The sequence below is a fragment of the Mastigoproctus giganteus genome, chromosome 7, assembly GCF_048544385.1.
Source record: "Mastigoproctus giganteus isolate SK-2022 chromosome 7, ASM4854438v1, whole genome shotgun sequence".
In the NCBI taxonomy this organism is placed as follows: Eukaryota; Metazoa; Arthropoda; class Arachnida; order Uropygi; family Thelyphonidae; genus Mastigoproctus; species Mastigoproctus giganteus.
In genome coordinates this window covers 51,081,741-51,108,713 of record NC_143581.1, presented here as the reverse complement: position 1 = coordinate 51,108,713, position 26,973 = coordinate 51,081,741, and the positions used below count along the sequence as shown (strand labels likewise).

The 26,973-nt window shown below is 37.0% G+C and overlaps 1 protein-coding gene across 1 annotated transcript in view; it reads left to right on the top strand.

Moving 5' to 3' along the window:
• The window catches only part of sl (small wing phospholipase C gamma 1), a 602,812-nt gene that overhangs the window by 231,588 nt on the left and 344,251 nt on the right, over positions 1–26,973 (top strand). The gene's annotated exons all lie outside the window — the stretch shown is intronic.

The window sequence follows — 26,973 nt, the reverse complement described above, 5'->3', positions numbered from 1 at the left end:
ACCCACACTTTTTTAATCTCTCCTCATTATTCTCTCCCCTTTGCTTTTTGCACCAGACATGTCATTCATCTTTGAGCTCTTTTAAGAAGTTTGGTGTCTTTTCTGAAATGCAGTCTCAAAACCTGAATACGGTATTCAAAATGTGATTTCACCTTTTATTTATAATGGAATTATTAACCTCCTTTTCCCTGGATGCAGTTGTACAATAAATTATTGATAAAACGCTATCTTCCTGGCCACTTTTGTACACTGCATGCTAACTTTCATGTCAGAATTATCAAAACACCCAAATCTCTTCATTCATGTCTTTCTGCTTTATCTCACTTAGAGTTTAAGTTATTCTCAGGTTACTGTTTCCCAGTGTAGAATAATACATTTGGAAGAATTGAAATTTAACTGCAATTTCTCCAACCATCAAGAGGTCCCCATCCAGAACATTCTGAAAATCAGCCTAGTATGCATTATTAACCACCCTTCCAACTTATTTATCATCCGCATATTTCAACATTATGCTCTTTATTCCCTCATCTGTATCATTCAAAATCAGAAATAAGTGATCATAGCACCAAATCTTGAGAGACCGTGCTTGTTCCCTGGCCCACTATGAATAATGACTATTTGCAATAACCCTTTGTTACCTGTTTGTCAGTCATCCCCCAGTCCATGTCAGGAGTTTGCCTGTCAACTCCAGTAGTCTCGAGCCTCTATAGTAACCTCTCAAATGGAACTGTCTCATGCTTTGCTAATTCCAGCGCCTCCGTAGCCAGGTGGGAAGGAGCAGCAGTGCATAGCACATGCTTCTTGATTAGACCGGGGTTCGAGCCCGTCACCACCAAATACGGAGTATGCGGAAAGGTCAAGGAATAACCACCGCATATCCCGGAGCAATATGGCCTTAGTTGCTAATGCTCCTAAAAACCAAATAACTAACAAACTAACAAAGCTTTGCTAATTCCAAGTATATAACGTCAAAACTGTTTTTGCATCCAGCTCTAGTGTGGCCACATCATAGTAATTTATCAGGTTTGTCAAAAACATTTCCCTTTGCAAATTCATGTTGTGGTCCACTTGGGATATTATAGTTCTCATGATTATTTTCTAATGCATCTTTCACCATAGACTCCATAACCTTCCTTGCCACTGAATTTAAACTACCATTCTATAGTCACTCATCTGATCCTTAGCCCCTCCCTCCCCTTGTATATTGGCAAGACATTGGCACTCTCCAATACAAGCGAGATTACCCCTGAATATAATGGTCCCTCAATTAACCCTAAACAATTTCCACATTCTTTTGCAACCTTTTTCAGTTTGGCATGGTAAAGCAGTACAGGTACCACCTGTACAGATTTCAAGCTCAGCAGTTTTTTTGTTAGATTCTCTTGTGTAATATCAACATCACAAAACTTACAGTGCTTGAGTATATTAGCATAATATTCTTCACCCACAAAGGGACTTCAATTTAAAAATTTAATTATAAAATTTACTGATGCAGCTGAGTGGTCAGGAGTATGTGTGCAGTAGCACGTGCTCTTTGAGTGGACCGGGGTTCAAGCCTGTGACTGCTAAATATGATTAACATTTGTATTGATGATTTACTGTAAACTCCACTGATCTGGTGATCATGCTGGAGTACAAACAAGAACATTTTAATGTTTCTATTTTGTAGTATATTAAAATTGGAACATTCAGACCTGACATAAGCATGTGCAACATGGGCAGCTGCACTGGGCCTCAGGTTTTTTATGTGGGCCTTTCACAATTAAATTTATCACTGTTATGTAATGTAAATTCAGGTGCTCTCTAAGTTGCAAACATTGGTACATACATGCAAGGCTGCAAAACATATTCCCTACTCACACAACACTGTGCTTTATTGAAATAGAAAATTATTTTCAGAATCACTTGTGACAGTACACATTGCTTGCTGAGATGACTGTCTCCCCTTTTTGGCATGTGCTTTTGAGTTGCAGGATTTGTGAACTAAAAAACCAAAAGATAAAGGGTGGAATGAAGAAGGATTTCACCTACTGGTGCTCAATATTATTTTTATCTACTCTAAAACCTCCAAAGGGCTGGGTTTGAAAGGTTATGGTCCTGTGCTAACAACTAACCAACAAAGATAAATTACTTATCCATTTAAAGCCGAAGGCAAAAGAGAGCTTGCATTGGGTTGGGTGCCTGCAGGTCAGGTTGCAAGTCGTCTCAGGGAATTTTGCAGGGTGGGTTGCAGTTTCAATTTTTGGACGTAAGTAATTTATCACAATAATTTAAAAAATTTAATATAATACCACATATAATAACTATTTTATTACTTTTTTTCCTAAGTAGTATTAATTAAATTGTCAGGTGTATGTTGTATTTTTATTGTGCAATTTGAATGATACATGACATTTGTGCTTATAAGGTATGATTAATTTTCTAGATTAAAAACAAATTTTTTTATCCCACCTTCCTCTCTATTTCAATATCTTTTACATGTGAAAAGTAACAAAAAAATAGACATTGTTTTATAATTTCCAAATAATTTTCTCTCTTCCCCCCTCCCCCTCCCTTTGGAAAATGAAAAACTGCATCATTTTGTTACTTCAAGTCTGTTTTTATTAGTCTCCCCCCCCCCCCCCAAACCATTGTACATCCTTTTCATCTTTTTCATAGTGTTACCACTATATAATATAAAAGAAGGGAGAGAAAAAAAAAAAAAAAAACACTTATTTTAAAAACATCATAACTATTATACATACAGTCGGACCTCTCTTTAACAAACTACCATATAGCGAATTTTTTTGATTTCTACTTGTTCATTACACTGAAAATAGTTTCCATATAACGAACTGATTTCAAGAGACCTGGGTATACATTGTTCGTACCTCTGCCCCTTAGGCAATAGAGGTGATGCTGTAGAAAGCACGAATTAAGAGCTAAATTTAAAAGCTAAATTTAAGGGCTAAAACATTCCACAATTTAGTGGTGCTTGTAAAACCTATACAACCTCCACTATTGGACCAAGAAGTCATGCTGATCACCTGCTATCTATGTGTCCACAGCCATTGGCAAAGATTAACAAGGCATATTCCTGATGCAGACATTGGCTCTTGTCAACCTGTTTTCAACTGTAAGCATCCTATTAGAGAATTAGGAGAGAGTGATTTTCCTTTATCCCGAAAATTCATTTGTTGTTTTGCAGAAACAACAGAGTCATCCACACTTTCACTAAATTTCACTTGTCTGTCTCTGTTTACATGGTAGGTACAAGTGGTCCCTGAATCAGTTTTGTTTTAGCTGCTGTGCAGGTAACCTTACAATGTCTAAGAGGAAATTCTTGAGTGTAGTGGAAAATGTGGAAGTGCTTAATAGTGTAGATCGGAGCATTAAAAAAAAGAAAAGAAAAAAGAAATTTCTTTAAAATTTGGTGTCCTTGTCAGTAGTGTGTCAGCCATTCTGTAAGACCGTGTTTCGATTCTCAAACTGTTTGAGGAAACGGGATCCAGTCAGAAGCGTGCAAAATTATGATGTAGGTGAGCTGTTTTTAATTGGGTGAAGTTGATTTGAGACCAAAATATGTGATATCAGGGCCATTAATAAAAGAAAAGGCTATGGAGAATGCATCTTTTCTGGGGCATAAAACATTCCAAGCCAGTTGTAGTTGGCTGGACAAATTTAAAAAATTACATGGCTTACTCAAAAAAGTTATTTCTGGTGGAAGTGCAGTTGTAATCAAAGAAGACTGTACTCATTCGAAAGAAACAATTTTGAAAACAATTATGGAGGACTACAAGCCCAAAGACTTATTCAACACTGATGAAACAGGTATATTTTTTAAATGTTTGCCAAACAAGACACTGACTTGTAAAGGTGATAAATGTTTAGATGGTAAAAATACTAAGGAGATAATTATCCTTGAAATTAGCCTTACAGCCTTGGTTGGTGCAAATGTGGCTGGTAATGAAAAACCAAAGCTTTTGGTAAAAGTAAAAGTAAATGTAAACAACCCTGATGTTTGAAAGGAGTAAAGTCGCTAGAGTTGGTCTAAAACAAAAAGTCGTGAATAAGAAGTGAAATTTTTGAACAGTGAATTTAAAATTTCGATAGAAAGGTGATGAAAGAAAACAGAAAAATCGTGTTGATTGTTGACAACTGCCCTGCCCACCCACCTGCCACTTCAAAGCTTGCAGGTATGAAGCTTGTTTTCTTCCCTCTGAATACCTTGTCTAAACTGCAGCCAATGGACCATGGCATTATCAAGAATTTGAAAATGCACTACAAAAGGCAAATACTGAAAAAAAGTTATACTGAGAATAGAAACCAGCCAATGTATAGATTTGCAGATGTGCATATCAGAGTTGGCAAAAGTGTGGAAGCAAGATGTGATGGAAACAACAATTAAGAATTGTATCGCAAAAGCAGGTTTTGCTAAAACACCAATTAACAGCGAGGGAAGGGATGAACAACTACATGATATTGAGCAATCTTGGGAAGAACTCCAAGCGAGAGCTTTGATCGATTAAGAAATTGTTCTTGATGAATTTTTAGGAGTTGATAATGATGCCATTGTAGCTGAATATCCAAGTGACTCCAACATTTTGGAGAGTATTCAAAGAACTAGTGACAACATCGATGATGAGTTGGGTGAAAATGAAAGCAATGAAGGCAATATTAAACCTTCCAAGCACAAAATGTTGGCAACATTTGAAACTTTGCATTGAGATCTTCAGTGCGAAGAAAATGTGCCAGAAAATATATTTGAATGTTAAATTAATTTGCAATTGCGAACATTTTTTGAAAGATGTACAGTAAAATCCAGTGTACAATAAAAAATAATCAAATATTTTTACGAAATAATTCTTGAAAGAGTACTAATATATTGTGCACATCATGTAAGTAGTCATTTCTTAATATGTGTGTATTAATAAATTAATCGTTTTAAAATGTTAGAAAATTTATTCATTCCTACTTATTTCTGATTTTCCCAGCTTTTACTATATTTCTGAATGTTGAATTACAGTATTTTTCATTGTTGAAGAGGTTTTTCTTTATAATAAAATTTCTGTTTAACAATTTTTTTTAAAGCAAACAATCGATTTCATTATATAGAGGTCCAACTGCATATAACAATGTAAGTTATCTGCATTGTGTGTGTGTGTGTGTGTGTGTGTGTGTGTGTGTGTGTGTGTGTGTGTGTGTGTGTGTGGTAACCATTTGTGGCATCATTGTCAACTCCTATTTGCAAAAGTTCCGCTTTCAAGCTCAACAACCCCACCTGACACAAATACAGGAAAGCAGAATTAATTTGCATTTGAAACCTTGGATAAAATTTATATTATTACCCTTTGGGGCTGTTATTACTCTTATTGTAACACTACAGCTTATTTTGACTAATTTATTTATCAGTATTTAGCTACCAGCTTGCTATGCTGTGTGGTGAAGTTCACATAGTGTTCGGTAATTTTATTCTTCTGTTTTAGATAGACATTTTTGGTGTATTTAAATATTGTGGATTTCACAATTGAGTAACTTAACCTCATTGACTAATATGCAGTGGGTGGACAAATTTTGCAATATTTTGTAAAATTAGGTGCTTCATCAAAATTTAATAGAGAATAAAATTTGGATTACTGAAATGATGCAGTTAAAATGGAAATGGTAAAAGGCCAAAACTTCCAGCCTTTTTTCACTTTTTGATGGGAGACTTGAATTTATATTTACAAAAGCAGGATACTTCATTATAATATGGATGTTTATAATATGGCACAACTAGTTGGCCCAGTTATTTGTGTAGTTTTTCATTTGTATCATATTTATAAAAAAATATAAATAAATAAATAATCTCTATTACTGGTAATCATCATGACAATAGGGCCAGGAGCATATGTGTAGCTTTTCAGGAATACATGCCCTTATTCAATAAGTTTTTACTGAATAACCTTATTCCCAGTGCGATAAAATCTTTCCACTGGTGGTCACTTTCGATGAAGTCGGCAGGTGGTTTCTTAAAAATTTAACGAATAATTGATAATAATCAAACCAGTGGAGACCAAAGTAGGGGATACTGATGGTGTATTTTAATGTTGTGAATTGAATTATGACTTGAGAAAGGAAACTGTCCTGAAAATGTTTTTTATTGTTCCTGAAGTCATTAAAGTCTTAATTATTTGCAGCTGTATTGAATGCTGACCGCACAAAATAGTTTTAGGTAATGTTTATTAATCAAAATGATTTGAAGTGAAGGGATTTTTCTAGACAAGGTCCACATACTAACAGATTGTTATTGGTAAAACTATTGATGACCTTATTTCAGATCATATGAGGAATAATCAGTTTAGTCATGTGCATAAATTGTTCAGGAGCCTATTTTAAGTGAGAGAAGAGTACAAGCATAGTCTCTGCTATTGTGTTTTGCTTTTGTGTTAAAATTATGTGGGATTTTAGTGATACATTTAATTTTTTAACAAAAAATTGTAATAATGTCTATGAATGAAGTAAAAAGGAAATTAAAAAATGGAGTACAGCAGGCCCCTGTTATAACGCGGTTCGCTTTACACTGATTCACTATAATGCTGTTCTTAGATTATAATCCGTATCTGACTATAACGCTCTTTTACAGATTTCATTTTTGGCATATTTAACGAAATTGTTTCATTTGTTGAAGTCGATAGCTTGAAAATGAATACCAAAACAGCATTAAAACGTTTTCCACGCCGACTTGAGAAATTTTCCCACGCTCAGTGAAATTTTCTCACACTCTAATTTAATTGCAGTACAGTGACTTGTTACGCAGTTCCGAGATCAACATTTTGAAAAATGATCAAGTATATTGCTTCTAATATTTGCGTTATATGCACTTATCCGAAGTCTAGCCATCACTCAGTACCGTATTCGACATCATGCGAAACGGACAGTTTAGTCGAACATTGTATCATAATTAATGCAACCAATGCAGTTACATTTTCGAAGAGTTAATAATGGCCGATAAGAATGAAAAAGCAACAACATCTGAGTGCAGTATGAAGACTATAAATGTAAGAAAAAGATTGAATTTGAAAATTAAATTAGACGTTTTGAAGCGAATCGATTCCGGTCAAAGACAAGCGGATGTGTGCCATAATTTAGGACTTGCAAGTTTAATTGTAAGAACAATTATATAAAAAAAAAAATAGAATTAATTTTAGCAGCGGGAAAGATAGCTGTTCCACTGCAAGCAACTAGGGCTAGGCCGACTATTAGGATCGAAATGGAAATACTTTAACTAATTTTATTGAAGATAATATCCAATGCAGAATTTAGTTAAGTTAAATATTATTAAAAGAGAGAGATTAGCCAATATGATGATCTGAAAAAACTCACCTTAAAAAAAAATAATAATAATAATAATAATAATGTGGAACCATTTAAAACTAGTAAGGGCTGGTTGAATAGATTTAAAATCCAGGGAGAAGCCGCAAGTGCAGATTAAGGAGCCAAAACTTTCAAAAGAGAACTTGTTAAAATTATTGAAGAGGGGTATTGTGTGTTATACTTCTCAACAAGTTTTTAACATAGATGAAGCTTTTGTTTTGTTTGTTTTTGTGGAAACGAATGCCTAAAAGAAGTTTCATATTGAAAGAAGAAAAAACATGCCAGGTTTCAAAGCGGCGAAGGATTGATTGACTTTATTGTTGGATGGTAATGCTGCGGGGAATTTAAAATTAATACCCCTTTTAGTTTATTTGGAAGAGGGCCAAAGTCCAACCCAAAATCGACACATTTTTCTTGATTAAATTCATCAATTAAATTAAATCAATTTAGATCAATTAAATTCATAATTTTAATTGGAATTTTAAGTTTAATTTTGATACGTAAGTAGTTACCACATAATTATATACGTATGTAATGTGGAATATTTTATATGTACAAATATTTGAATATTAAATATTTTGACCGACATTTGTGCATCTTTTCACTACCATTTATTACTGATTAGGAAATATCCTATGGCACCGACCGCAACTCACAAATACATATGTTACCTTATGGGATTGTGGCGCTCGCTTAGCGCTCTATTTTTACGGAACGAATTATCAGTGTTGCGCGGGGGTCACCTGTATATAAATTAGTTGACAACATATGCTAAGTCAGATGTTTGGATCAGATTTCAACTAGTATTTGATGAAAATGAAGATTTAGTTAAAGATGTATTTTAGAACCATAAAACTGGTACTTCATCATTAAGAAAACATGGTTGTTCTAACTCTTCAGCATCTAGTTTAAAAACTATAAAGGGCTATTTTGTAAAAACTGAGGATCTGTTAAAAATTCCAACTAAAGAAGAAAAAGCAAGAATAGCAAAAATGGCAGTGAATTATGTGTGTAAAGATGTAAAACCCTTTGTCTGTTAGGATTTATAGAATTTTCAGTGTCTAATTGATACTGGTTGACGATCTGATCTTGTAAAAGTCTTGTTGATGCCAAAGCATTTTACGAGATCCTACTACTACTGTTTCACTTTATACTAAAACCTTGACATTAGAACTTTGACTTAAAATTATTCCTTAACTCAATGAAGTTTTATCATAAATAGGTGGGACAGTGACTTTTGATTTGTGGACAAGATTTTAGAAAAATTAGATATTTATGTTTAACTTTATATTGCATTTATGTTAATTTTAGCAAAGACTTATAGTAACATTATTTCATCACTAAATTTTTAGCTAAAGCTTATGCATTTACAGTACTTGCCTCTTAATCCATGTAGTCTCCGACAGTTTTTAAATTCTGTACAGTGGGATAAACTGACGATGTTACCAACAGTAAATTCTAAGTTGGAAGCATTCAAGGAATTAATCGTGGAAGCTACTAAAAGTTTCATACCTATTAAGAAATATTGTTCAAGGTTTAGGCCTAAATGGTTATCTAATGAACTAATGAGACTCGTAATAGTGAAGAAAAATGCATCAGATGCATATAAATTATCAAGCGACTCAGAAGCCTATGGCAGATATAAGCTAGTCTGTAATCAAGTGACAAAGGAGGTTAGGCAGGTGAAGGCAGATTACTAGAAATCCTTGGCAAAAGATGCTAAGAAAAACAGCAAGGATTTCTTTACTTATATAAACTCTAAAACGAAGGGGATGAATCTGATTGGTCCACTTGACATCGATGGTTCGACTGTTGATGATCCTGCTCAGATAGCAAACAAACTGAATGAGTATTTTGCATCTACATTCACACATGAGGAATTATTAAGGTTTGAAAATGGCAGAAGGTTATCAAATTGTAGCAGGATACTTAATGATTTTGTAATAACTGAAAGCAAAGTGGAGGAGAAATTGTTGAAGTTAAACATAAGAAAAGCATCTGGGGTGGATGGGATCTGTCCAGTTATATTAAAGGAGGCGGCAAAGCAACTAAGCAAACCCTTAGCCATAATTATGAGAGCGTCCTTGGACTCAGGGGAGGTTCCCACAGACTGGAGATGTGCAAATGTATCCCCAATTCACAAAGGGGGATTGAAGGGTGACACGAGTAATTACAGACCAGTTAGTTTAACTTCTGTTCCGGGTAAAATAATGGAGTCACTGGTTAAAGATGCATTGCAGGATCATCTAGACAAGACTGCAGCAATAATTCAGACACAGCATGGGTTGTTAAGGGAAAGTCTTGTCTGATAAATTTGATAGGATATTATGATGTGGTTACAAAGGAACTGGATGCAAAAAATAATTTTGATATCATATATTTGGATTTCAGTAAAGCTTTTGACACGGTTGCGCATGGAAGACTATTGTACAAATTGGAGCAGAATGGTATTAAGGGTAAGTTGCTACAATGGATAAAAGGATGGTTAAGTGGGAGAAGACAGAGGGTGGTAATCAATGGGTGCTGCTCTTCTTGGACTAATGTTATTAGTGGAGTCCCACAGGGTTCGGAGTTAGGTCCACCGTTGTTTTGTATATTTATCAGTGATATTGATGAAGGTATATCAGGCTTAATGTTGAAGTTTGCAGATGATACAAAGGTTGGCAGGGTTGTTAATGACAGTAATGGCAGTGTGCTACTGCAATAGGATCTAGATAATTCGGGCAGATGGGCTAAGAAGTGGCAACTGAAGTTTAACCTTGACAAATGCAAAGTACTGCATATGGGTAGAAGTAACCCCAGAGAAACGTACCAACTGTGTGGTACTACACTTAAGGTGGTAGAAAATGAAAAAGACCTGGGAGTAATTGTGCAGGCAGATATGAAGTTTTCTGAGCAATACAGACAGGCTGCCAGGGCAGGTCATGGGGTTTTGTCAATGATATATAGGAATTTTGCTAGCAGGGAAAAGGAGGTGATTATTCCTCTGTATAAGGCAATGGTCAGGCCACGCCTTGAGTACTGCGTACAGGTCTGGAGGCCTCATTTTAGGAAGGATGTAGATTTACTTGAGTGTGTACAGAGAAGGGCAACAAGATTGGTGAGGGGAATGAAGGGATCCTCTTACCAAGAGAGGCTTAAGTTCTGCAAATTGCAGTGGCTGGAGACTAGGCACCTGCACGGTGATCTGATTGAGGTATATAAGGCCTTGAATCGGTTGAGCACGCTGAATTCTGATGGGATCCTTCCACTTGTTCAGATTACGAACCTAAGGGGGCATAAATTCAAATTAAGAAAAGAATAGATGTAGATTAGATGTGCGGAAATTTGTCTTTAGCCAGCGGGTGGTTAATTGCTGGAACAAACTTTCATCTGTCGTTGTGGAAGTTGATAGGTTGAATAAATTTAAGGAGGAACTGGACAGGCATTTGGAGGGAATGGTGTAAATTTTTTTTTTTTTTTTTTTTTTTTTGGCTGATGCTGCATAAGCTCATACACTTGCTTTCTTGCATCAAATGCTACTACTAGTGAAGATATGAAATTCAGGTGAAGCGAAATGAATTAAAAATTGGTTTTTTACTTCATTTTAATCCAATTTTTAAATTCATTTTAATCCAATTTTTTAATTCGTTTCACTTCACATCAACTTAATTCCATATCTTCTTCAACTACATGATTAAGAGGTGAGTACCATAAATGCATAAGTTATAGCTAAAAATTTAATGACTTTACATTACATTAATGGAACTTGGTCTTTGGTAGAAAGGGTATATGTGCAACACAGTGGGATATTTCCCTAAAAAATATGGGTAATTAATATTAATCTTGGTGCAAATATGATATCATTAAAAATGTTAAATGTTTGAACCGTTCTGCATGTCTACTAAACATAATTTTGCATCACATGTTTGAATTTAAAGATGCAGAAAATACTGATAATCTCTTAAATGTAGAAAATGCAATCAGCAGGAAAATCCTCTCATTATATATTTTAAAAAATCAAATATGCAGAATTGTTTAAAACAAACTCTCAAGGAACCAGTTGAAACCAGATGGAACAGCTTGTTTACAGTGTTCGGATCTGTTCACATGCACTATGATCATATTAAGGAAATATTGCTTGACAGATTGGAGGAGCATTGTCTTGATGATTTGAATGCTTATGTCATAGAAAATATTGTACCATTTCTGCAGCAAATTTATAAAACAAAACAAAAAGGAAGACGGATGATTTATTTGATGTGGTAGATTCAAGTGATGAAAGTGTTGAACCTCCACCTGATGAAATTCAAAATTATATCACAGTGAAACTTCTAAAACATTTTTCTGACATTCTTGAAGTGGCAAAAAAAATTTTTTTTTCCAAATCTTGTAGCTGTGACTTGTTTTATTCTTGCCATCCCCATGAATGGTGCAGCCAGTGAAAAGATTTTTCTGTAGCTGGATTTCTCATCCAAGAAAGGACTCACTTAAACCCAGAAACTGTTGATGTCCTCTTTCTGCACAGCAATTTAAAATATATGTAAAATTAATTATGCTATTAATTATTTTCAGTACATTTTTTCTATTTATTTGTTTCTTTGAGTTTTTATTTATTATATACAGTAAGAAAAAACCAATATTGTAATCCAGTGATTTATTGCATTATTCTTAATATATAAAAAATTAAATCAAATTTTTTTAATGTCTTTTCTTTTCTTTCTTTCTTATTTTATTTATTTATTTATTTTTGCTATTTGTGGGTAAAGACAGTACTGTTGAGGTGCAGGTCTAATTCAATGGACTCACGCATGGCTCTAACTAGGGCAGAATTATTTAGTCACTACCTCCACACAGTACCCTCAAAATTTTTTTTTTTTTTTTTTTTTTATGAGAACCCCAAACACGAGAGGTATTAGAACCTATAGTACTTAGTACCGTGCTTGGGTTTGAGGTTAAGAAGACGAAAGAAGATATTTGTTGACATTGGACTTGAACTTCTGTAGATTGTAATTTTCAGGAAATATGTATGAAGGAAAGTTGTTCCAGAAAACGGCAGTTGAATGAATAAATGAGGAAGATGAAAAGTTGGTTCTGTGGGTTTGAAGTTGGACAGTAAATGGATGTTGGCTGGTGGTGGCACGTGTTCGGACTGTTTTGAAAGAGAGAGCAGGAATTATAGAAGCCAATTCAGAAGAACAGTGCCCATGGAAGTATCTGTAGACGAGGCATGCAGCAGAAACAGTGCGTCTATGAGAAAGCGAGTGGAGAGACTCTGTTAGAGATGAATCATTAATTAACCTAACTGCCCTCTTCTGAATGGAATCAAGAAGCCGGAGAGAGGTTTTGGAGGCACCACCCCAGATATGGGAACAATATTCCATGGCAGGGCGAATTTGCGATTTATACAGAGTGAGAAGCTGTTTGGAAGAAAAGTAACGCCGAGAGCGAAAGAGAAAACCAAGTTTTTTAGATGCAGAGGAAGCAATATTTGTAATGTGCTTGTGCCAAGAGAGATTAGAAGTCAGGGTAATCCCCAAAAGAGATATATCATTTTGCCTAGAAATCGGAGTGTCACTAAAGATAAGCATAGGAGTAGAAGAATCCTTTTTGCGAGATAAGACAAGACTGAGTTTTAGAAGGGTTGAAATCAACTAAGTTGTCTTTGCCCCACTGGAGAATTACCTGAAGATCGGCATTTAAGGAATTGGTAGCAGATTTTCGAGAAGTTGAAGCTGATTGAGCAGGAAAAGTTTCTCAAAATGGAAAGTTGAATGCAATGTGCTATCATCGGCAAAACTATGGATAGGATTTCCAGTCAATGGAAGAAGGTCATTGATATACAAGAGGAAAAGAGTGGGGGAAAGAACTGAACCTTGGGGGACACCGGCATTAGTGGAGAAGTTAGAAGACAGAGAGCCATCTACCATCACCCTCAGTCAGCGATCAGAGAGAAAACTGGATAACCAATTACTAAAAACAGTTGGCAAACCATAAGATGGAAGCTTGTTTAGAAGACCTTTATGCCAAACACGATCAAAAGCCTTTGAGATGTCATGAGCAACTACTTGTGTTTCACCGAACCTTTCCATTGAATTAGTCCATAAATGGGTAACATAAGCCAGAATATCTCCAGTGGATCGACACTGACGGAATCCATACTGGTGATCGTTGATCAGACGGAAGGTTTCTATGTAGTTTAAGAGTTGGCGGTTAATTGATTTCTCCATTACTTTAGAAAGAGTAGAAGTAACAGCAATGGGACGATAATTGGATGGGAGGGATTTGTAACCCTTTTCAGGAACTGGCTGGATATGAGCAAATTTCCAAGCAGAAGGAAAAACACCTTTGGAATAAGAAAGTGAAAAAAGGCGGCAAAGAATAGGAGTAAGTTCAGGAGCACAGGTTTTGAGAACAAGTGGAGAAATACCATCAGGACCTGGAGCTTTCTTAACATCAAGATTCATCAAAATGCTTCTGATATCCTTTTGACGGAAGACCACAGGAGGCATTGAATGGAGCGTGTTGGGAATGGTGGGAGGTGTTTTACCAAGATCATTAATACATGAGCTGGAAGAAAAATGGGATGCTAGCAGGTCAGCTTTATCCTTGGCTGAAGTGGCAACAGAACCATCTGGTTTGGACAGAGGTGGGAGCAAAGATGGGCAAAAGTTGCGGCCAATAGCTTTGGCAAGAGACCAGAATGCTCGGCTACCATTAGGGCAAGAAGCAAGTTTTCTACTCTTAGCCTGTTCAAACTCTAGTTTGGACTGGTTAATAACTGCTTTGCAACTGTTGCGAGCTTTGGTGTAGGCAGAAAATGAAACTGAAGAATTAGAAACAAGCCAATTACGATATGCAACATTCTTCTCTTGGACAGCCTTAGCACATTTATTGGAAAACCAAGGTTTAGATAAAGGACGAGATTTTAAAGTGGAGTGTGGGATAAAGGATAAAGTGTGGGATAAAAGAATAATTTCACTCACATGATCTGAGCAAACGTTGACATCAGAAGTTTTGAAACAGTAATCCGACCAAGGAAAAGAAGAAAAGAAGTCTCGCAGGTCATCCCATTTTGCATTCTTGTAATGCCAAACAACACGTGGTTGGGAATAGCCATGAGATAAAGTTCCATTGGAGAAGACACAATCACCAAGTTGTGATCTGAAGTGCCTAAAGGACCTTTCACTTCGACCGTGTACTTAGAAGGGTTGTTTGTGAGAAAAAGATCAAGCGTATTGGCTGTATGATTAGGATTGTCCGGTATTCTTGTAGGTAAATGGACAATCTGTGCTAGGTCATTAGTAATTACAAAAGCCTCAGCATCTCGACCTGCTGGGTCGGTGTGACTAGAAAACGGAAGCCAGCTGGAGTTGTGAACATTAAAATCACCAAGGAAAATTACTTCACTGTTAGGAAAGTTGGACTGGAGAAAGTCAAGTTGCAAAGAGAGGAAGTCAAAGAGCTCCAAGTGATTAGTGGAGTTGGGAGAACGGTAGAGACAACAGATGAATTTGACACAATGAGGTAGAGAGATTTTAAGCCAGAGAAGATCAAAGAGAGGAGATTCCAAATTGACAAGTCTCTGACAGGGAATATCAGAACGGACATATACACAAGTACCACCTTTGAGGCGAAAGGAATCGTACAGCGAATAATTTGGGCATCTGAGATGAGCAATAGATGAATCAACCGATATCTGAGATTCTGTCAGAAAAAGTACATGGGGTTTGGCAGACTGCAAGTGGAAATGGACATCGTTAAGATTAGAATTGACACCACGTATATTTGTGAAATGAATTAGGAAGTCCTTGGGAGGTTTAGATCTTTTCGCAGATAAGCTTGCTCTATTAGTTTGACAATTCATGGTGTATTCAATAGTAAGAAAAAGAGGGTGGGACATGCTGTATGAAGTAATGAAATTTGTGGATATGGCGTACATGTGATAAGAATATACCCAGATCCTTGACATAACGTGGCCTCGACAATGCTCCCCGCATACACACTACTCGGACTCCCTCCAGTCACTATCTGGCAGAGTAGAGGCAGCAAGATTATAGACTAGCTGATCCGGAAGCTTCCTAGAGAGTTACCAATAGGTTCAGTCCGGTGTACTAACTAGCGGCCGGCCTGCGAACACCGTTTTAGAGCTGTACCCTCGAAATGTAAGGAATATTGGATCTCGCCACGACGTTCATCATAACCTCAAAAGTCATCAATCATACTGCATGAGGGAAGAGATAGGGAAAGGTTGACCGGAACTTAGCTCTAGAGACTATACATGGGTTCCACCATTTCAAGCCCCCAATAAGCAAAGTGGTGGTATTTCACCGGTTGATGAGAGTCATCTACCACCTAGTACTGCCTGGTAACATAGAGGGGCGGCGTTCCTCCATGTGGTGTGGGCGCCACACCTCGACCCCTGCTTACGTTGGTTCACACCTGGGTGGTCACCCACCATGTACTTGCGCATGGAGGTTATACCCAGGATTAGTAACAGTCCCACCATCGTGAAGGTGCAAGCAGAGGATTTGGCTGTCACAGACCATCCGGACTTCGCCGAAATTGGGTCCACTTGACTTGAGTGTCACCCGAATATCAGTTCCATCAGCGTTTTAGAATCCCAGATAGCAAGTACAGCTTGTCTGGCATATCTGAGAGAATGTCTGTGACAACCTCAAATGAAAAAATTAATCAGAAATGGGATCATCAGAATGGACATCTTATGGAAAAATATACTATTAATTAAATTAAATGGACAAAGATAAAATTAAATATACACAAAAAAAAAAAGTTAAAAATGACCTTAAGAATTCAGATGCAACTCAGTATCCAGTATAAAAAGGGGCAGAGGAACAAGATTCTCCTGCAAAGAACTAAAATTATCAGTTTATCAAAAATATCATTTTCAAAATATTTCATTATAGAAAACAGTATGCATGTATCTATAAAGATATTAGTGGTCTTCTGAATGCACAATTCTAAACAATAGTGTATATTTATTGATGGCTCAAAATTAAGTTTAAAAGCATTTGTGCTGTGCAATGGGAATGCATTCCCATCAGTTCTTTTGCTGCATGCTGTTGGCTTGAGAGTCACATATGAAAGTATGTTCAAGATCCTGAGTACAATAAAGTTCCATGACTCCTTGGAATGTATTGGGTTACTTGCACTTTTCAGAGAGGTTTCACAAAATACTGTTGTTTCCTGGGACAGTCATGTAAAAAAAAAATATTATACAGAGCAGCAGTGGAAAAAGGACTTTATGTGGGAGAAGTAATATAAATAATGGTATGTTATACCATGCTGCTTGGAGTGTGACCTGTAGATTTGTTATAGTCCGTGGTGGACGATCCAAGCATCAGATCTGCCGATCCACGTAATACCACAGATATTCTGTGGGATTTGTATTGAGTTAATTCAGCAGGAAAAGTAGCACCTGGAAGTTCATGTTAGGTGAACCACACTCAAACAATATTAACAACATGGCAGTGTTCATTATTTTGTTGGAACACACCTGTGCCATCTGAGATGGCAGTCACCATGAAAGGGTGTACCTGATCAGCCACAATGGATAGATAGTTTTTATAATTCAGTCTAGGAGTACGAGGTCTCAAAGAAGTTGCCAGGAAAATATCCCAATACCAAAACATTGCTGCCACCAGCCTGTTTTTGTTGGACAGGACATCAGAGTGATTTCTCTCTGAAGTTTGTTGCTCTACCCTCCATTTACCATCCACATGAGGAAAACATGATTCATTGGAAAAGGCAACTTTTTTTGTCAGTGGTACAATGATGCTGTTGAGACACAAACTTTAGGTGTCATTGGCTGTAAGCAAGGGTATCTTGATCGGGTGTTTACTTCAAAAACCCATATGGAGGATGGTTTATTGGATCACAGTCTTGCAAATATCGCCAGTCATCCACTGGTTGAATTCCATGTTCATCTGTTTTACCTTTTTCTGTTTATCAGTGGATACAATATGGGACAACCATTGTTGAGGTACGGGTGCCCACTATTGGGTCAGCAACTGCTGTTCTGTCCACCCTCCATCCGTTCTTTAAACACCTTAACTACAGCATCCTGCAAATGGCTGACAAGATTAACAGTTTCTGTTATACTTCTACCTTTCAAATGGTATCCAACAATCATCCTCCCCCTTTTAAGTCTGTCAGATAACGTCCCTTGCCCATGTTAATCACGTACTGCATATTGACTGGATGCCATGAAACTGCAGTATCACATTTATCAGTTCTCACCATGGCACATGTGCAACTAGGTGGTGAGGCAGATTGCTGCTAAAAGTAATCATTAATAATTGCTGCATAGTGTTTTGACTGGACAGTGTATGATACACTGATTGAACCAAAAAAAGACTTTTTACACCTTTTCATATAAAGCTTGGATTAATGCAGAATTTTGCTAAGGCTCTTCATTAAGTAGATTCTGCTACCTGTGGGAAGTGTTTCCTAATTTAACAGATGCAAAACTGAAAGAATAAATTTTCACAGGCCTCGAATAAAGAAAAGATGATGTATTTGAAACAAAGTTATAGGATACCAAACTAGCAGCTTAGTAATTGTTTAAAGCAGTTGTGTATGGATTTCTTGGAAAAATGATGAAGACAGTTATGTCTCTCTGGTGTCAATTTTACTACAATATTATAAAGATGTGGCCACTGAATTTCTTTGAAAATATATTGTCTTCATTCCCATCTGGTTTTTTCCCCTCAAAATTTGGGGGATATGTTTTTTTTTTTTTTTTTTTTTTTTTTTTTATGAAAATTGCAAACACAAGAGGAATTAGAACCTATAGTACTTAATACTATTCTTCATGGGTTGAAGGTTGAGATGAAAGTTACTTTTTGATACTAGGCATGACTTTCTGTAGATTATAATTTTCAGGGAATGTGTGTGAAGGAAGGTTGTTCCAGAGAATGGCAGTTGAAGGAATAAATGTAGAGGAAGAAAACTTAGTTAGTAGGTTTGAAGTTGGGCGGTAGAGGGATGCTGCCTGGTTACAGAATGTCCATGTAGTATTCCATGTAGTCAGACTAGTTTATAAGAGAGAGGGGGAATTATAGCAGCCAGTCCAGAAGAACAGTGCCCATGGAAGTATCTATAGAAAAGGCATGCAGCAAAAACAGGACATCTAGAGGCAGAAAGCAGAGATACTTTTTTAAGAGATGGGTCATTAATTAACCTAACAGCCCTCTTTCTAATGGAGTATAGAGGGCTGAGAGAGAGAGGTTATGGGGGCACTGCCTCAGATATGGGAACAGTATTCCATGGTAGTCATTTCATGAAAGTCAGAGTTCTGAGTGATTAGTGGAGTTGGGAGAATGATGGAAGCAACAGTTGAATTTGACAGAATGGGGTAGAGAGATTTTAAGCCAGAGAAGATTGGAAAGAAGAGATTCCAGATTACTAAGTCTCTGACAGGGAATGTCAGAGCAGACATATGCACAGGTATCACATTTTAAACAAAAGGAATCATACACCGAATGATTAGAACAACTGAGATGAGCAGTGGTCGAATCAACCGATTATTGGGATTCTGTCAGAAAAAAGTAAGTGGGGCTAGACGGACTGTAAATGTTAAAATGAACATAATTGAGATTGAAGCCAAGCCCATGTATATTTGTGAAATGAACGAGGAAGTGTTTGTAAGGTTTAGATCTTTTTGCAGATAAGTTTGTTTTATTACTTTGACTCTTCATGATGTATTCAGTAGTAAGAAAAAGTGGGTGGACATGATGTATGAAGTAATGAAGCTTTTGGATATGGTGTACACACTGCAAGGATATACCCAGCTCCTTGACGTGATGTGGCCTTGACAGTGCTTTCATATTTCTTGGACTTACTCCAGTGTTCAACTTCTCGAATATCCGCTACCAATTCCTTAAATGCCGATCTCCAGGTAATTCTCCAGTGGGGCAAAGACAACTTAGTTGATTTCAATCCTTCTAAAACTCAGTCTCGCAAAAAGGATTCTTCTGCTCCTATGCTTATCTTTGGTGACACTCCGATTTCTAGGTAAGTTGATATCTCTTTTGAGGATTACCCTGACTTCTAATCTCTCTTGGCACAAGCACATTATAAATATTGCTTCCTCTGCATCTAAAAAACTTTTTCTCTTTCGCTCAGACCATTTTACCTTAATGGTCTGAGGGACAGGATTCAGGTTGGCAGTGCTGTGGGTATGGTGTCTCGGTAGCCCTAGTATCCCCCTCCCGGGCACATTTATTGCTTGCCAGGTAGTGGGCATCCCATTTGGGCTCCATGGTAGGTGGGGAGCCTGGACACTGAACCAAAATTAAAAACATTATGAATCCTGTTAATGTTATTTCCTCTGGGGGGCCTCAAAAAGTCCCTATTAGAAAACAGAACAGAGAAATAGACAATGTCAATGCAGAAAAGAGACCCCAAAATGAACTACTGTCAGGTCCCATTTTAAGATTCTTCATTGTGCATGCAAAAATTAGGCTTCATTCTGAGAATCTCTTAATTGAAACCAGAAATGACAGGCACTCTGAGCACTCCGAGCAACTTCAATCAGAGGAATACCAATTACTGTTACACTGCACAGCACAGAATACTAAATTCCTTGAGAGGAGCCATCTCAGAGTGGGGACCTCCTTGAGGTTGCTGAGGAGGAAGTCTGCTCTGGACTCAAGCCACGGGGAGTGATGCTGTTAAAAGAATTTCCACGTTTAGGGATGGGATTTTAGTACCAACCAGAAACCCCATCCCTAGGTTTAATTCTACAGCAGCTCCTAAGTCAATAACAGCTGTTTACGTAAATTGCATAGTAAGGCTATGCATCCCAAACCCACTGGTGGTGTTTCTAATGCCAGATTTATGGATATTCACTGATGGCCTGCCGTGGAGTACATGCCTGTTCTTGGTGCAGTGCATGTGAGCACCCTGAATGAAAGACTATGAAAGCAATGTCTATACAGCCACTAATCCCACTTGTGTCAACTGTCAATGTGAGCACCCTGAATACTCAAAGGCATGCCACCAGTGGAAACAAGAAAGCAAATATAATAACATAAAGCAGAGCTGAATATTCCATATGGAAGGTGAGAAAACTGGTAATGCCAATAAGTAGCAATAAGCCCACATATGCTCAGAAGGCTGCAGGGAAGCATTCTGTTGGAATTCAAACAGATGTTGCAATTTTATCAAAAGAATCTTTTGCTCTCATCGCATGCTACTTATTTAATACTCAAAATCCAGTATAAAATACTCAATGAGGTGCTATTCCCATATTAATACCACTTAATGCTCCACCTCTAACTAAACAAAATAATATGAAGACTGAAAAACCTGACTTATTGCCCACAACAAATGAAAAAATGGGGATATAGGTGAAGGAAAAAAATGAAGATATGGTCTTGGAACTTTTTGTGTAGGAGGATACTATGATATATACATTGTACAACGTTCATACTTCCCCAAAAAGGATAAATCCAAGACTGAGAAAGCAAAAAGTCTACAGAAGCCCACAGACATCAAATTTGAATGGCCACATTCAAATTTTTCCAGTGGAACCTACTATGGTTTCCACCAAAATAGTGAGGACACCAAGGCCCTCCTGTGTAAGTAGAAGCCAATATGCTTTTTCCTTTAAATAAAAAAATCTCCTGCAAGAAGACATATTTAAAGGCAAATTTAAAAACATTTTAAAATTTTAAAAGACTTATTTAAATGCAGACCCTTACATGCATAGCCGTACTATTATTTGGAAGGACAGAGCTGAGGATGGACTTGCTCCTGGAGGAGTTGCCATTATCCCCCTTCAACCTACACCACTAGCATGGAGGCCATAGTGATTCTTCTCACAGTGGGGTTCCTTCTATCTGCTCAATCTATTTGCTACCTGGAACAACATCCCCCAGCCAGATCTTGTTGATCTCATTAAGCAGTTGCTTCCCCCTTTTTTTTACTGGGGGATTTCAATGGACACAGTACTCTGTGGGCTAGTGCTAACATCAGTGGAAGGATCTGGATTATAGGATGCATGCTTGAAAACCTTGCCCTTCTAAATGCAGGCTTTAATATCTTTTTCCTCATTCCCACCCATACATTTACTGTCATTGATCTTTCCTTCTATTTCATTGCCTTCCACCCTGGTGTGTGTGTGTGTGGTGGTGGTGGTGGTGGTGGTGGTAGTAGTAGTAGTAGAAGAAAACCTTTATGGCAGTGATCACTTCCCTGTGATATCTGCCCTTCGTAATGGGAGACCATCTCCCCCCCACATCTAGGTTATTATCACAGGGGAAGAACATGGCTGGAATGCCTTCAAACATATGGCAGCAGTCAGCGAGGAGCCAATTAATGACGCAGTCAAGTACATCACAGAAAGTATTGTCCAAGGCAGTGGCAATTGCAGTTCCAAAGACATCGACTTATCTTCCACCATTTGGAAAACCATAGTGGAGCACAGAATGCGCAGCAGCAAGAAGGGTACAAAACAAGGTATGGGAAATACTTTGCTGATATCCTACTATAGAAAATCTAATAGCCTTCAAACATGTGCATGCCAAAGCACGATACATTAGATGTCAGAGTCAGAAGGAATCTTGGATCTGCTCCATCTTCTGTTAGGCAGCTTCAACACCAAAAGTCATTTGGGACCAAGTCGGAAAATGGATGTGCAATTACAGAACCAACCACAATTGCGAACGCTCTTGGGGAGACATTTACTAAAGTGTCTGCCAAAACACCTTACACCCCAGAGTTTGACTCTCAAGTAAAAATCTGAAACACAGCAATTGAAATTGCCCTCAAATGGTTGCGAAGCCTAAAATCAGCCTTTTATACAGTGGGAACCGAAAGCAGCTCTCTCTATGCCAGGCTAGTTGTCAGGCTGGGCAACGCATACACATGTGTTTAAATTCTTAAATTATATTTAAATTCTGCATCCCTTATGTCTGAATGGCAAAATGTCTACAGTGTCTGTACTTCATGGCAACCAGTATTTCAGGTTCATCAAATTTGTTTACTATACTCCTAGCATTAATGTACAACAAGTATACATCTGTTTTTACTTTTAGTAATCCTAACACAGCCCGTGTATTCGATTGTTCTGTGAGAATTCCTGACTGGCCTTGTAATCTCTGAGACCTCCTTTCAAGGCTGCTGTTTGGCCCCACAAAAACAGTGTGAGAATTACTTTTGTCTCTGCTTACAGCTGATATAAATCTATTAGTCTGTGTATCCCCTCCCCCAAGCTGGCAGTTTTCTGTCCAACCTAACACCTCCTTAGCATCATCAAGAATATTTGTTGACTTACCCCCTTCTATGTAAGTGTATTCCATCCTTATAAAAACTGTCTCCTGTTAACAAGTACAGACCATGCCGAGAAAAATTCTACCCCATGAGCTTTTCAGTCTGTCCAGTATCAAATTGATCAACAAGACTCTCGTCATGCACTCTTCTGTTGTGTTTGGGCAGAATTGCAGGCACTTTTAAATTTAATTCTAACTTGTGACTTTTTCTATACATTGCTCTGTATTTGTTAAGTAAATTCTCAGATCTCTTACTGTTTATATCTTCAGTACCAACATGTACATCAGTATTACCCTTTATGCCTTTAACTCTTAACTACTCACAGGTAAACTTTAAATCCTCCATCTACACAAAAAATAATCTAAAATTGCTCATTTTTTTATGCCACCTATATTTTCAGTCTTTTCTGAACATAACTGTGAAAAATCCATGTTCTATATTAAAAAACATTTTTAATTAATTTTTGAAAATTAAAACTCCCTTTCAACTTGACAGTGCATAAATATAAATTTTAAAACCACACTCTTCAATGAATGATTTGATTAGTTGCAACTTGTCACTAACAGATGCACATGCTGCATCAATATCACAAAGTTAGTGTGTGTTATCATTTGGAAGAATGCACGTCGCAGTAAAGAGTGTCAGTAACTCAACATGGTATATGTCAATCAACACATACAAACAATTTGGTTTAAACTTATGAATTCTTCCTGATTGTGCAATAATTAACAAACACATATGAATTTTCCATGGAGAATTCAAAGAAAACATTTTTAAAAACAGCTATTAGGAGTTTCATCTGTATGGACAGAGTAGATGAAACTTGAATTAACCCTGCACAACTGATTCCAGGTTAAAAGATGATAGCTGCTCAACAACATCATCATCCCTCCCCTGTTAGACATATCCTGATCATATAACCTATCCACCTATCCTTTTTACAAAATATGTTTCCTGTTTCCCTGAAAGTAGAGTTACTAACGATACCTACTTCCATTGGGACCAGCGTTGTACTGGGCAGATGAGTGCTTGATTGGTCTCACTTTTTAATTTCTTCAAGGGGATCAACCCTGTTCCTCAAGCCCATTCAGAACATTGAATTGACACTGAAGCTCTTCACACTATAACAAACATGCACAAAGCATGTCTTTGTGCGTGTTTGTTATAGGATGTCTTTGTGCGTGTTTATTACAGCTCTTCACACTCTGTAACAAACATGCACAAAGACATCCTTTTTAACCCTATTATGTCCCACTACAGTTATCTTTGCAGGAAGACAATGTTAAACAGAACTAATATAGCTGTGATTTGCAAGAGAAGCATGACTGACAATTCTCTCCCAAGTCAAAGCCCCCCCCCCCCTTTCGAGCATTATGCTTTGCTTCTTTTGTTTGAGGCATGGTTATAGTCTAAACTTAAAATTACCACACAATTTAAGAGATAAGAGTATAGTGCATATATCCAGTGTTGTGCTGGCAGCTGAATTTGATGGCCCTCTCTCTTTTTAATTTCTTCAAGGGCATCAGCATTATTCCTCAACAGGATATCTAGAAATGTAATAGCGTATATGCTATGCTATTACATTTCTAGATGTTCTGCTGACATTCTGAATTCCCAGCTTAATACAAAAATATGTTAACCTACATGATTATAATCTTTGAGCTACTTATTTACTACAATTTAAAATAATGCTATTACTGCTACAACATACTATACTACACATTACTAATTTTTAGTAATGACAAAGGCTGTACAAAATTGTAACTTGTTAAATACATTACTAAATTAAAAAATAAGCTAATGTACATGATTAAGTCAATTAAAACTATTCATTAAACAGAATTTGAGATGTTAATTAAGTGAAAAAATCACAGTTTTAAAAATCTTATCTATTTTCAGCAGCTTAGGTTTCTACTGTTATTGTTTGTAGCCTTGAACTCAAATTTTTTTGAATTATTCGTTTCCTTATATTCCCAACATAAGCAAAAGAACTTTCTGCTGCTGGGCTTTGTTCTCTTAGCTAAGGACTTCTCATAATCCTTCATAGCGCTTCTTGATTAGACCGGGGTTCGAGCCTGTGCCCACCAAATATGGAGAATGCGGAAAGGTCACGGAATGACCACCGCATATCCCCGGAGCACTATGGCCTTAGTTGCTAATGCTCCTAAAAACAAAAAAAAAAAAGAAAAAAAAAAATCCTTCATAGCACAATTAATTCCTTGAGTAACTTTATTACAGACTGATTTATATTTAGTATGTGATTCAAGTCATGATTATAAGTTATCAGTCTACCGATAATTTATAATCATTGCATCTTTCTTCTCTGCCACTAAGTTTATCATTTCTGTTGTCATCTATTTTGGTCTCTACCTCAAACAGTATCTTTTTTTGTTGGCATTAGAAGCTTAGTAGCTTCCAGAGTAACTAAGAACATTTTCCATTTAGCATTTGCATTTGTTAAAGTTACTATATGATTCCTCTGAAAAGAACCTTAAATGATTTATGAGACCATTGTAATCCTTGTGAAAACAAAAACCCTTTCCTCTAACAGTAGTTACTTCTTTAAATAGATCCAAGGGGCAATTGTCCTGTTGTGAAAGATAGTGGTTAGGCTGCATATTGGGTACTGCATGCAGATCTGGAAGACCTGTTTTAAGAATGATCTAGATCTGCTGGAACAAGTACAGAGAAGAGCAACAAGATTAATCAGGATCACAAAAGGTACTCTTTCCAAGAAAAACTTTGGTTCTGCACGTTGCAGCAACTGGAGACTAGATACCTTCGAGGAGACCTGATTGAAGTGTTTAAAGGCCTCAAATGTGTTGAGTGGATTAAATGCTTATGGCATCATTACTGTTTCTTGGATGACTCACACAAAGGACATAAATTTAAATTGGAAAAGAATAGTTACAGAATAGATGTGCAACAAAAATAATTTCAGCCAGAGAGTAATTGATCATTGGAGTAAACCTTCACTTGTTGGTTTTGAAAGTGGGGAGTTAGGGATAAATTCAAAGAAGGGTTAAAAACTTATTAGAAGGTATGGAGAAATGAAGTGGGCATTTTTTTTGTTTTTTTTTTGGTGCTGCATATGCTTGCTTCCTTGCATCGTCTACCACTACTGATACTAATATTAATATCTGATGAATTCTTATTGATAATCAGGTCAAGAATATTTCTTTTCCTTGTGGAATCTCTGACATGGTGATAATGTATTTACTTCTGCTGTCACATTCTTCTTAATGTCATGAACACTGTCAGTGTCCTTTCAGTCTCAGTTTCAACACCAACTCTCATCCACAGTAATAATGCTATTTAGGAAACCAGGTTAACAGTCAGCTGTTACACCAAAATCTTTGCAAGCATTCAGTTGTCTATGAGGGGAGGCAATTCCATACCCTCCCAGATCTCTGTTAATTGTGGATCTTATCAATCCCTTATTTGAATTTAACTCACTTGCTAGTTTTCTCTCAGTGTTAATTGCTGGTAATCATCATCAGCCATTTTCAATCCACTGCAGGATGAAGGCCTCTCCAGCAACTTTCCAGTTCCTTCTGTTTTGTGCAGTGACCACCCATTTACTACCCACCAACTCATGAATCTCATCTATGCATCTCCGCCGTTGTCTTCGAGGTTTTCTTCTAGCTCCTCTTGGGTACCATTGTGTTATTTTCTTAGTCCATCTGTCATCATGCCTTTGAGCAGAAACAACGCCACATGTGCTGGTAGTAGGATTATTCTGGACAGCATTCAACACACTTTCTTCCATGGCGGGAGTTTGCATCGAGCATGGTCTGCCCCCACTACTCCTGTTACCTCAAAATGACACATAATAGCTATGTGTCCTGCTCAAGAATATTTTAGTTCTTTAGTTTTGATAAGAATGTCCTTTACTTGAGTTTGCTACCTAATCCATGTTTCTCTGCTTATCTAACAGTCTGATTCCAATATAATTTGTTCCATTCTTCGCTGTGTAGTTCTTAGCTTCTCTTCCATTCTTTTGGTGAGTGCCCAGGTTTCACTTCCATAAGTCATGGTGGGGAGTATACAATGGTTCATTATTTTACGTTTCAGACAAACTGGGATATTGATCCTCAGTATGTGACTATATTTCCTGAATGCTATCCATCCAAAATTTATTCTTCTCTTGACTTCCAGCCATTTATCATTATTACACCTGATAACTTGTCCCAGATGAGTATATGACTCCACCTTTTTCAATTACTGCTCCTTCAATCATTATGTCCCTTTCTGTGGCATACTTGTTCATCATTACTTTTGTTTTAGCCATATTCATCTTTAGTCCAAAATCCTTACTAACTGTGCATAACTGATTAAGATTTTCCTCTAGTTCTTTGGGAT